Source organism: Globicephala melas, chromosome 1, assembly GCF_963455315.2.
Source record: "Globicephala melas chromosome 1, mGloMel1.2, whole genome shotgun sequence".
NCBI classification, from domain to species: domain Eukaryota; kingdom Metazoa; phylum Chordata; class Mammalia; order Artiodactyla; family Delphinidae; genus Globicephala; species Globicephala melas.
This window is the reverse complement of record NC_083314.1, coordinates 61,023,367-61,035,769: the sequence shown is the minus strand read 5'-3', so window position 1 is coordinate 61,035,769 and position 12,403 is coordinate 61,023,367. Positions and strand designations below refer to the sequence as shown.

General features: G+C 35.8%; 1 protein-coding gene across 5 annotated transcripts in view; it reads left to right on the top strand.

Moving 5' to 3' along the window:
• The window catches only part of DCAF6 (DDB1 and CUL4 associated factor 6), a 173,967-nt gene that overhangs the window by 33,014 nt on the left and 128,550 nt on the right, over positions 1 to 12,403 (top strand). The window lies entirely within an intron of this gene.

The window sequence follows — 12,403 nt, the reverse complement described above, 5'->3', positions numbered from 1 at the left end:
AAAAAAAAGTGTACATTGAGAAGTGTGGCTCTCACTCCTGTTCCTGTCTTCCCCATTTTTTTCTGTTCCCTAAAACACATAACCACTTGTTTTAGTTTCATGGATATCCTTCTACTCTATTTTTTCCCCATCTTTATTGAGATATAATTTACATATATAAATGTATAAGTTTAATGTGTAAAATGTAATGATTTGATACACATATATATTGCAAAATGATTACCACAATAAGCTTAGTTAACACATTATCACTTCACATAATTTCCATTTTGTTGTTGTGGTGGTGGTGAGAACATTTAATATTTACTTTCTTAGTATCTTTCAAGTATACAGCACAGTATTGCTACCTGTAAACACCATGCTGTACATTAGATCCCAGAACTTACTCACCTTATAACTGGTAGTTTATACTTTTTGAACATCTCATTTCCTCCACTTCCAGCCTCTGGCAACCACCAGTCTACTCTCTGTTTCTATCAGTTGAGTGTGTTTAGATTCCACATATAAGTGATATCATACAGCATTTGTCATTCTTTATCTCACCCTCGGCATTCATCCACATTGTTGCAAACGTCAGGATTTCCTTCAATTTTATGGCTGAAAAATATTCCATTGTGTGCATGGGTGTGTGTGTTTATCATATTTATCCATTCATCCATTGACAGACACCTAGGTTCTTTTCGTGTCTTGGGTATCGTAAATAAAGACACAATGAATATGGGGTGCTGCAGATATCTCTTCAAGATAGTATTTTAATTTCCTTCAAATATATACCCAAAATTGGGATTGCTGGATTATATGGTAGTTCTAGTTTAAATTTTTTGAGGAACCTCCATAGTGTTTTCTATAGTTGCTGTATCAATTTCCCTTCCCACCAGTGGTGCACAAGGTTCCCTTTTCTCCACGTCCTTACCAGCACTTCTTTTATATTTTTGATAATAGCCATTCTAATAGGTCTGAGATGGTATCTCATTGTGTTTTTTTGTTGTTGTTGTTGTCCATGCTGTGCAGCTCGTGGGATTGAACCGGGGCCACAGCAGTGAAAGCACCGAGTCCTAACTACTGGACTTCCAGGGTCCTCCCTCATTTGTGGCTTTGATTTGCATTTTTCTGATGATTAGTGATGTTGAGCATTGTTTCATGTACTTTTTGGCCATTTGTATGTCTTCTTTGGAAAAAAGGTTTTTTGAGTCTTTGCCCATTTTTATGGTTACAAACTTTTTTTTTTTTTTTTTTTTTTGGCGGTACGCGGGCCTCTCACTGTTGTGGCCTCTCCCGTTGCGGAGCACGGCCTCTGGATGCGCAGGTTCAGAGGCCATGGCTCACGGGCGCAGCCGCTCCGCGACATGTGGGATCTTCCCGGACCGGGGCACGAACCCGTGTCCCCTGCATTGGCAGGCGGACTCTCAACCACTGCGCCACCAGGGAAGCCCCTTCTGCCCATTTTTTAATTGGGTTGTTTGTTTTTTTAATATTGAGCTGCATGAGCTTTTTATGTATTTTGGAGATTAATCCTTTGTTCGTTGATTTGTTTGCAAATATTTTCTCCCACATTGAGGGTTGTGTTTTCGTCTTGTTTACAGTTTTCCTTTGCTGTGCAAAAGCTTTTAAGTTTCATTAGGTCCCATTTATTTTTGTTTTTATTTCCATTACTCTAGGAGGTGGGTCAAAAAAGATCTTGCTGTGATTTATGTCAGAGTGTTCTTCCGATGTTTTCCTCTAAGAGTTTTATAGTGTCTGGTCTTACGTTTAGGTCTTTAATCCATTTTGAGTTTATTTTTGTGTATGGTGTTAGGAAGTGTTCTAATTTCATTCTTTTCCATATAGCTGTCCAGTTTTCCCAGCACCACTCATTGAAGAGACTGTCTTTTCTCCATTGTATATCCTTGCCTCCTTTGTCATAGATCAGTTGACCAGAGGTGTGTAGGTTTATGTCTGGGCTTTCTGTCCTGTTCCATTGATCTATATTTCTGTTTTTGTTCCAGTGCCCTATTGTCTTGATTACTGTAGCTTTGTAGTATAGTATGAGGTGAGGGAGTATGATTCCTACAGTTCTTTTTTCCTCAAGATTGCTTTGGCTATTCAGGGTCTTTTGTGTCTCCATACAACTTTTAAGATTTTTTTGTTCTAGTTTGTAAAAGTGCCATTGGTAATTTGATAGGGATTGCATTGAATCTGTAGATTGCTTTGAGTAATATAGTCATTTTCACAATATTGATTCTTCCAATCCAAGAACATGGTATATCTCTCCATCTGTTTGTGTCATCTCTGATTTCTTTCATCAGTATCTGATAGTTTTCTGAGTACAGGACTTTTACCTCCTTAGGTATGTTTATTCCTAGGTATTTTATTCTTTTTGTGGCAGTGGTGAATGGGAGTGTTTCCTTAATTTCTCTTTCATATTTTTCGTCACTAGTGTCTAGGAATGCAAGAGACTTCTGTGCATTAATTTTGTATCCTGAAACTTTACTAAATTCATTGATTAGCTCTAGTAGTTTTCTGGTGGCATATTTAGGATTATCTATATATAGTATCATCTCATCTGCAAACAGTGACAGTCTTACTACTTCTTTTACAATTTGCATTCCTTTTATTTCTTTTTCTTCTCTTACTGCCATGGCTAGGACGTTCAAAACTATGTTGAATAATACTGGCGAGAGTGAACATCCTTGTTTTCTTCCTGATCTTAGAGGAAATGCTTTCAATCTTTCACCATTGAGAATGCTTTCAATCTTTCACCACGTTGGCTGTGGGTTTGTCATATATGGCCTTTATTATGTTGAGGTAGGTTCCCTCTATGCCCACTTTATGGAGAGTTTTTATCATAAATGGGTGTTGAATTTTGTCAAAATCTTTTTCTGCATCTATTGAGATGATCATATGGTTTTTATTCTTCAGTTTGTTAATATGGTGTATCACATTGTTTGATTTGCATATATCAAAGAATCCTTGCATCCCTGGGATAAATTCCACTTGATCATGATGTATGATCCTTTCAGTGTGTTGTTTGATTCTGTTTCCTAGTATTTTGTTGAGCATTCTTGCATCTGTGTTCATCAGTGATATTAGTCTGTAATTTTTTTTGTAGTATCTTTGTCTTGTTTTGGTATCAGGGTGATGGTGGCCTCGTAGAATGAGTTTGGGAGTGTTCCTTCTTCTGCAGTTTTTTGGGAAGAGTTGAGAAGGATGAGTGTTAACTCTTCTCTGAATGTTTGAGAGAATTCACCTGTGAAAGGGTCTGGTTCTGGACTTCTGCATGTTTGAAGATTTTTCATCACAGTTTCAGTTTCAGTGCTTGTGATTGATCAGTTCATACTTTCTATTTCTTCCTCGTTCAGTCTTAGAAGGTTATACCTTTCTAAGAATTCATCTGTTTCTTCCAGGTTGTCCATTTTATTGACATAGATTGCTTATAGTAGTCTCTTATGATGCTTTGTATTTCTGTGGTGTCTGTTGTAACTTCTACTTTTTCATTTCTAATTTTATTGATTTGAGTCTGTCTAAAAGTTTATCAATTTTGTTTATCTTCTCAAAGCACCAGGTTTTAGGTTTATTGATCCTTGCTATTGTTTACTTTGTTTCTATTTCATTTATTTCTGCTCCGATCTTTATGATTTCTTTCCTTCTACTAACTTTGGGTTTTCTTTGTTCTTCTTTCTCTGGTTCTTTTAAGTGTAAGGTTAGATTGTTTCTTTGAGATTTTTCTTGTTTCTTGAGGTAGGGTTGTATTGTTATAAATTTCCCTCTTAGAACTGGGTTTGGTGCATCCCATAGGTTTTGGATCATTGTGTTTTTGTTGTCATTTGTCTCTAGGTATTTTTTATTTTCCTCTTTGATTTCTTCAGTGATCTCTTGGTTATTTAGTAACATATTGTTTAGCCTCCATATGATTGTGTTTCTTACGTTATTTTCCCTGTAATTTATTTCTAATCTCATAGTGTTGTGGTTTGAAAAGATGATTTCAGTTTTCTTAAATTTACCGAGACTTGATTTGTAACCCAAGATGTGATCTATACTGGAGAATGTTCCACGTGCACTTGCAAAGAAAGTGTAATCTGCTTTTTTTGGATGGAATGTCCTATAAATATCAATTAAGTCTCTCTGGTCTAATGTGTCATTTAAAGCTTGTGTTTCCTTATTTATTGTCATTTTGGATTACGTGTCCAATAGGAAAGTGGAGTGTTGAAGTCCCCTACTATTATTGTGTTACTGTCAATTTCCCCTTTTATAGCTGTTAGCATTTGACTTACATATTGAGGTGCTCCTATGTTGGGTACATAAATATTTACAATTGTTATATCTTCTTCTTGGATTGATCCCTTGATCATTATGTAGTGTCCTTCCTTGTCTCTTTTAGTAGTCTTTATTTTAAAGTCTATTTTTTCTTTTATGAGTATTGCTACTCCAGCTTTCTTTTGATTTCCATTTGGATGGAATATCTTTTTCCATCCTCTTACTTTCAGTCTGTGTGTATCCCTAGGTATGAAGTGGGTCTCTTGTACACAGTATATATATGGGCCTTGTGTTTTTATCCATTCAGTGAGCCTGTCTTTTGGTTGGAGCATTTAATCCATTCACATTTAAGGTAATTATACATATGTATGTTCCTGTTACCATTTTCTTAATTGTTTTGGGTTTGTTTTTGTAGGTCCTTTTCTTCTCTTGTGTTTCCCACTTAGAGAATTTCTTTTAGCATTTGTTGTAGAGATGCTTTGGTGGTGCTGAATTCTTTGAGGTTTTGCTTGTTTGTAAAGCTTTTGATTTCTCTTTCGAATCTGAATGAGATCCTTGCTGGGTAGAGTAATCTTGGTTTTAGGTTCTTCCTTTTCATCACTTTAAATATATCTTGCCAGTCCCTTCTGGCTTGTGGTGTTTCTGCTGAGAAATCAGCTGTAAATCTTATGGGAGTTGTATGTTGTCATTTTTCCCTTGTTGCTTTTAATAATTTTTTTTCTTAAATTTTTGTCAGTTTGATTAGTGTGTGTCTTGACGTGTTTCTGCTTGGGTTTATCTTGCCTGGGACTCTGCACTTCCTGGACTTGGCTGGATATTTCCTTTCTAATGTTAGGGAAGTTTTCGACTATAACCTCTTGAAATATTTTCTCGGGTCCTTTCTCTCTCTCTCTCTTCTCTTTCTGGGACCGCTATGTTGCGAATGTTGGTGTGTTTAATGTTGTCCCAGGGTCTCTTAGTCTGTTTTCATTTCTTTTTATTCTGTTTTCTTTATTCTCTTTTGTGGCAGTAAATTCTACCATTCTATCTTCCAGGTCACTTATCCGTTCTTCTGCCTCAGTTATTCTACTATTGATTCCTTCTAGTACATTTTTCATTTCAGTTATTGTATTGTTCAGCTCTGTTTGTTTGTTCTTTAATTCTTCTAGGTGTTCTTCTTTAATTCTTCTAGGTCTTTGTTAAACATTTCTTGCATCTTCTCGATATTTGCCTCCATTATTTTTCTGAGGTCCTGGATCATTTTTACTATCATTATTCTGAATTCTTTTTCTAAAAGGTTGCCTATCTCTACTTCATTTAGTTGTTTTTCTGGGGTTTTATCTTGTTCCTTTATGTGGTACATAGTCCTGTCACTTTTCATTTTTTCTATCTTACTGTGAATGTGGTTTTTATTCCACAGGCTGCAGAATTGTAGTTCTTCTTGCTCTTGCTCTCTGCCCTCTGGTGGATCAGGATATCGAAGAGGCTTGTGCAAGCTTCCTGCTGGGAGGGCCTTGTGGTTGGAAGAGCTTGGTGTAGCTCTGGTGGGCAAAGCTCAGTAAAACTTTAATCCACTTTTCTGCTGATAGGTGGGGCTCTGTTCCCTCCCTGTCGGTTGTTTGGCCTGAGGCGACCCAGCACTTGAGCCTACCCAGCTCTTTGGTGGGGCTAATTGTGGATTCCGGGAAGGCTCATGCCAGGGAGTACTTCCCAGAATTTCTGCTGCCAGTGTCCTTGTCCCTGTTGTAAGCCACAGCCACCCGCTTCCTATGCATAGGTCCTCCAACACTAGCAGGTAGGTCTGGTTCAGTCTCCTATGGGGTCACTTCTCCTTCCCCCGGGTACTGATGCGCACACTATTTTGTCTGTGCCCTCCAAGAGTGGAATCTCTGTTTTACCCAGTTCTGTCGAAGTCCTGCAATCAAATCCCGCTAGCTTTTAAAGTCTGATTCTCTGGGAATTCCTCCTCCCATTGCCAGACCCCCAATTTGGGAAGCCTGATGTGGGGCTCAGAACCTTCACTCCAGTGGGTGGACTTCTGAGGTATACTTGTTCTTTTGTTTGTGAATCACCCACCCAGCAGTTATGGGATTTGACTTTATTGTGATTGCGCCCCTCCTACCATCTCATCGGGGGTTCTCCTTTTTCTTTGGGTGTTGGGTATCTTTTGATGATTTTCAGTGTCTTTCTGTCGATGATTGCCCAGCAGTCAGTTGTGATTACGGTACTCTCGCAAGAGGGAGTTGTTCCATACAAACTTCAGGACTTCTATTTCTGTGAAAAATGCTTTTGGAATTTTGATAGGGATTGCTGTAAATCTGTAGATGGCTTTTGAGTAGTATAGTATAATATTAACTTTTTTCATACATGAATGTGTCTTTCTGTTTGTTTTTTCAGTGTTTCTCATCTTTGTCATATAGATTTCAGTGTATAGATCTTTCATCTCTCTGGTTAACTTTATTCCTGAGTATTTTATTGTTTTTGATACTGTTGTAAATGGGCTTGTTTTCTTTATTTCATTTTCAGATAGTTCATTGTTAGTATACAGAAATGCAACTGATTTTTGTTTGTTGATGATATATCTTGAAACTACTGAAATCATTTGTTAGTGCTAATAAATTTTTGGTGAAGTCTTCAGGATTTTCTATCAATATATATACGATGAGGTCATCTGCAAACGAAGATAGTTTTATATCTTCATTTCCAATTTAGTTACCTTTTATTTCTTTTTCCTGTCTAATTATTCTGGCTGGGACTTCCAGTAGTATGTTGAATACAAGTGATGACAGTGGACATCCTTGTCTTGCTCCTGATCTTAGAGGAAAAGCTTTTTTCAATGTTTCACCCTTGAGTATGGTGTTAGCTGTGGACTTGTTATATATGGCCTTTTTTATGTTGAGGTGTAATCCTTCTATTCCTAGTTTGTTGAGCATTTTTATCATGAAAGATGTTGAATTTAGTTAAATGCTTTTTGTGCATCTATTGAGACAATCATGATTTTTATCTTTCCATTAATGAGGTGTATTAAAATTATTGATTTCTTTATATTGAACCATGCTTGCATTTCAGTGGTAAATCCCAGTTGATTATGGTGTATGGGTCAATGATAGTGTAAAAAAAAATTTTTTTAAAAAAATTTTTTGTCTGCGCTGCGTGGCATGTGGGATATTAGTTCCCTAACTAGGGATTGAAGCTGCACCTCCTGCATTGGAAGGGCAGAGTCTTAACCTCTAGACCGCCAGGGAAGTCCTGGTGTATGATACTTTTAATGTGATTTTGAATTTGATTTGCTAGTATTTTCTTGATAATTTTTGCCTCTATATTCATCAGAAATGTTGGCTTGTAGTTTTCTTTTCCTGTAGTATCCTTATTTGGCCTTGGTGTGAGGGTAATGCTTACCTCAGAAAATGAGTTTAATTCTTCTTGAAACATTTGGTAAACATTTAAAGCCTGAGAAGCTATCTGGTCCTAGGCTTTTTTGTTGTTTTTACTGTTGGGAGGTTTTCTATTTAATGTTTTTACTCTTTATTGTTCTGTTCAGATTTTCTTTTTTCATGATTCAGTCTTAGTCAGTTATATGTTCCTAGGAATTTATTCCAGGTTGTCTAATTTGTTGGTGTATAATTGTTCATAGTAGTCTTTTATGACTCTTTATGTTTCTGTGGTATCAGTTGTAATGTCTTCTCTTTTATTTATAATTTTATAATCCTGTTAAGTCCTTCGAAATGTTTGTCAATTTTGTTAATCTTTTCAAAAAACCAGCTTTTAATTTTTTTAATCTTTTCTGTTATTTTCCTGTTCTCTATTTTATTCATTTCTGCTCTGATCTTTATCATCTTCTTTCTGCCAACTTTGGGCTTTGTTTTTCTTTTCTAGTTCCTCAATGTGTAAATTTAGATGGTTTATTTGAGATCTTTCTTTTTTTCTTAATGTAGACATTGATTGCTATAAACTTCCCACTGAGAACTGCTTTTGCTGCATCCCATGTGTCTTGTTTCCATTTTCACTTGTCTGAAGATATTTTTTGATTTTTTTTCTTTGATGCTCTGGTTGTCCAGGAGTGTGTTATTTAATTTCCACATGTTTGTGAAATTTTCAGTTTTCCTCCTGTCAATTTCTATTTTCATACCACTGTGGGCAGGAAAGATACTTGGTAGGATTTCATTCTTTTAATGTTTGCTAATACTTGTTTTGTGGTCTAACATGATTTATCCTGGAGAATGTTCTGTGTTCACTTGAGAAGAATGTTCTCTTGTTGGATGGAATGTTCTATATGTATCTGTTAGATTCATTTGATCTAAAGTTTAATACAAGTCTAATGTTTCCTTACTGATTTTCTGTCGGTATGATTTATCCATTGTTTAAAGTGGGGTGTTGAAGTTTGCTACTATTATACTGTTCTCTTTCTTCCTTCAGACCTGATACAGTCATTCTTTTTTTTTTTAGTCATTCTTTTTAATTTTAGACATTCTAATAGATATTTAGCAATAGCAATATGTGGTTTTAATTCCTTGTGCTATTTATTTTTACATACAGTCATCCCTCCATATCCACAGGTTCTGCATCCGTGGATACCGAGAGTCGACTGTATTTCTCCATTTTATATAAGGTACTTGAGCATCTACAGACTTTGGCATTTGTCAGGGGGTCCTGGAACCCATCCTATTGGATACCAAGGGAATATGATATTCATCTGTATCCCTCAAACTTCCTAAGCTTAATAGTTCCAGCCCCCTTTTTTTAAGATTCTGTAGGATATTCTATATAAACAATCATGGCATCTGAGAATAAAGATAGGTTTACTTCTTTTCCTGTCCGGTTTCCTTTTATTTCTTTTTCTTGTCTTACTGTGCTGTCTAGTACCCTAGACAGTGTTGAACAGAAGTGGTGAGAGCAGACATCCCTGTCTTGTTCTGATCTTAGAGGGAAAGCATCCAGTCTTTCATTATTAAGTATGATGGTTTTTTAACGGATGTGCATTGTCCGGTTGAAAAAGTTCCATTCTACTTTGCTGAGAGCTCTTTTTATGAATCGTTGTTGGATTTTTTTCAAATGTCTGTTCTTTTTTCAGATGTCACTGCATTTATTGCAGTGATCATATGATTTTCTTTTTTAGTTTGTTAATATCATGGGTTACATTGATTAATATTTGAGTGTCAAACCATTCTTGCATTTTCCTTGAGTCATGATGTATTATCTATTTTCATATATTGTTTTATTCAATTTTCTAAAATTTTAGAGTTTTTGTGTGTACATTAAGGATATTGGTCCATAGTTTTCTTGTATCAATGAGTTGGTAAATATACTGTTCTTTTTAGTTTTCTAAAATACTTGGTACAGAATTTTCATCTTTTATTTTTTTAAAATACTTGGCAAAATTCACCAGCAAAGCAGTCTGGGCCTGGAGTTTTCTTTGTTGAAAATTCTAACTGCAGTTTGTTAATAAAAATGGACAATGTCTTGAGTAAATTTTGTTTAGTATGTGTGTTTCAGGGATTTTCTTAACTCCCCAAGTTGTTGAATTTTTTTGATAAAGTTGTCCACAGTGTTCTTTTATATGTTTAAATATTTGTAGAATGTGTAATGATGTCACTGCTCTCATTCCTGATATTGGTAATAAGTTCCCCCACCCCTTCTTTTTCTTGATTAGTCTGAGTAGAGGTTCATTAACTTTGTCTTTTCAATGCACCAGTTTCTGGTTTTGTCAATTTTCTGTGTTTTCCTGTTTTCTTTTTCATTGATTTCTGCTCTTATATTCATTATTTCCAATCTTCTTTTGACTTTTGATTTCATTGGCCTTCTTGTTACACCTTTTTGAGTGGAAGTGGAAGTCATTGTTATGGGACCTTTATCCTTCTAATATAGGTGTTTTTGTGCTGTAGATTTCCTTCTAAGCACTATGTTCGCTACAACCCCAAAATTGAGATATGTTGTGCTTTTATTGTCATTCAGTTAAAAATACTTTGTAATTTATTTTGTGATTTCTTTTTTGACCATGTGCAACTTTATAGTTTTCAAATATTTCTTTGTGTTAATGATTTCTAATTTAATTCCATTTTGGACAGAAAACATTTTATGGGACTTGAAGTCTTTTAAATATATTGAGATTTGTTTTATGCCCCATAGTAAATATCTTCTATATTGGTAAATATTTCATGTGTACTTAAAAAGAATGTATATTCTGCTGTTTTTGGTTGTTTCAGATGTGATAGTAAATCTGGTCCTAGTTACTCCACCTTGATTGAAAGTGGAAGTCAGTAATTCCTTCTTTTTTTTTAAATTTAGATATAGTCCACATTCCATAAAATTCATCTCTTCTAAGTGTTCAGTGCAGTGCCTTTTTACTATATTCATAAAGTTGTATAGCTGTCACTGCTATCTAATTCCAGTATATTTTCACCATCCAAAAGAGAAAGTCCATACCAATTATCAGTCACTCCTATTCCCCCTCCACCAAGCTCTTGGCAGTCGCTATAATCTGCTTTCTGTCTCTGTAGATAAGCTTATTCTGTACTTTTTATGTAAATGAACCATATAATATGTGGCCTTTCAGACTGGCTTTCACTTAGCGTACTTTTTTAAGGTTCATCCATGTGGCAGCATGTATCATTATTTCTTTTTATGGCTGAATAATACTTCATTGTATGGATATTTTGTTATGAGCAAATGGGTTAGTCACATTTTGTTTATTCATTATTTGGTGAACATTTGAAATGCTTCCCTTTTTGTCTGTTATGAATAATGCAGCTATGCACTTGAGTGTAGAAGTTTTTCTGTGACATGTTTTCAGTTCTCTTGGGTATACATTTTGTTGTGGAATTGCTGGCTCTTAGCGTAACTCTGTTTCAGTTTTTGACCGTACTGCCAAACTGCTTTCCAAATAGCTGTACTATGTTGCATTCCTACCAGAAATGTATCAAGGTTCCAGTTTCTTGACATTCTAATTCTTCTTATATTTTGTGTTTTCTTTTTCTTAAATTATTATAGCCATCTTAACGATGTGAAGTGGTAATTCATTGTGGTTTTAGTTTTCATGAAGATTGAGACCTATGTTTCCTTCTAAGAGCTTTAAAGTTTTGGCTCTTACATTTATTTTTTTATTTTTTATTTTTTTTACATCTTTATTGGAGTATAATTGCTTTACAATGGTGTGTTAGTTTCTGCTTTATAACAAAGTGAACCAGTTATACATATACGTATGTTCCCATATCTCTTCCCTCTTGCGTCTCCCTCCCTCCCACCCTCCCTATCCCACCCCTCTAGGTGGTCACAATGCACCGAGCTGATCTCCCTGTGCTATGCGGCTGCTTCCCACTAGCTATCTATTTTACATTTGATAGTGTATATATGTCCATGCCACTCGCTCACTTTGTCACAGCTTACCTTTCCCCCTCCCCATATCCTCAAGTCCATTCTCTAGTAGGTCTGTGTCTTTATTCCTGTCTTACCCCTAGGTTCTTCATGACATTTTTTCCCCTTAAATTCCATATATATGTGTTAGCATATGGTATTTGTCTTTCTCTTTCTGATTTACTTCACTCTGTATGACAGACTCTAGGTCCATCCACCTCATTGCAAATAGCTCAATTTCGTTTCATTTTATGGCTGAGTAATATTCCATCTTATATATGTGCCACATCTTCTTTATCCATTCATCCGATGATGGACACTTAGGTTGTCTCCATCTCCTGGCTATTGTAAATAGAGCTGCAAAGAACATTTTGGTACATGACTCTTTTTGAATTATGGTTTTCTCAGGGTATATGCCCAGTAGTGGGATTGCTGGGTCATATGGTAGTTCTATTTGTAGTTTTTTAAGGAACCTCCATACTGTTCTCCATAGTGGCTGTACCAATTCACATTCCCACCAGCAGTGCAAGAGTGTTCCCTTTTCTCCACACCCTCTCCAGCATTTATTGTTTCTAGATTTTTTGGTGATGGCCATTCTGACTGGTGTGAGGTGATATCTCATTGTAGTTTTGATTTACATTCCTCTAATGATTAATGATGTTGAGCATTCTTTCATGTGTTTGTTGGCAATCTGTATATCTTCTTTGGAGAAATGTCTGTTTAGATCTTCTGCCCATTTTTGGATTGGGTTGTTTGTTTTTTTGTTATTGAGGTGCATGAGCTGCTTGTAAATTTTGGAGATTAATCCTTTGTCAGTTGCTTCACTTGCAAATATTTTCTC